This window comes from Triticum aestivum, chromosome 2B (assembly GCF_018294505.1).
Source record: "Triticum aestivum cultivar Chinese Spring chromosome 2B, IWGSC CS RefSeq v2.1, whole genome shotgun sequence".
Classification (NCBI taxonomy): domain Eukaryota; kingdom Viridiplantae; phylum Streptophyta; class Magnoliopsida; order Poales; family Poaceae; genus Triticum; species Triticum aestivum.
The window spans coordinates 177523400-177524045 of NC_057798.1; positions in this window are offsets into that span (position 1 = coordinate 177523400).

Sequence of the window (646 nt, forward strand, 5' to 3'; positions counted from 1 at the left end):
ATTTTTTCTTCTCAGAAACGAAAAGTCCTTCTCCTTTAACCCTATCTCAGCAGAGACAATGATCCCCACCGCGGGAGCTATTTCTCGCATTCAGCGAGCCTAAACACTTCTCTGGCTGAATCATTCCGACTAATCGAGCTGGCCTACTAGCGCACAGTAAACAAAAAAAACTATGAATTGAAGCATTCCAATTAATCGGGTCGGACCACTAGCGCACAGTACACATAAAAACTTTGAAGAAAATGGATTCGAACCGTGCTTGCTTCGATCAAGAGTAGAGGCCACTCTGAACTTAGTGTTCACATACGAGGTGCACTCTACTTGAGGTAAAACACCGGAGTTTGTTTTTATTTCTCTAGTTTTCCTCTCTTTTTTTGTTTCTTTGTTTGGTTTTCTTATTTTTCTCCGGTTTTCTTTCATTAGCCATTATAATTCGGTCCTTTTTTTTGTTTTTTCCATTGATTTTCTGTTTTCAATGCTTTTCTCCGTTTTCTTTTCTTTTTCCCTTTTTTTCTCTGGTTTTTGTTTTGTTTTCATTTTTTATTCTTTCTACATTTGTTTATTCAGTTCTTTTTAATTTGTGGGGGTTTAGTTTGTTTGTTTTTTGTTTTTGGTTTTTGGTTTTCTTTCGTTTCTTTTGTTTTTT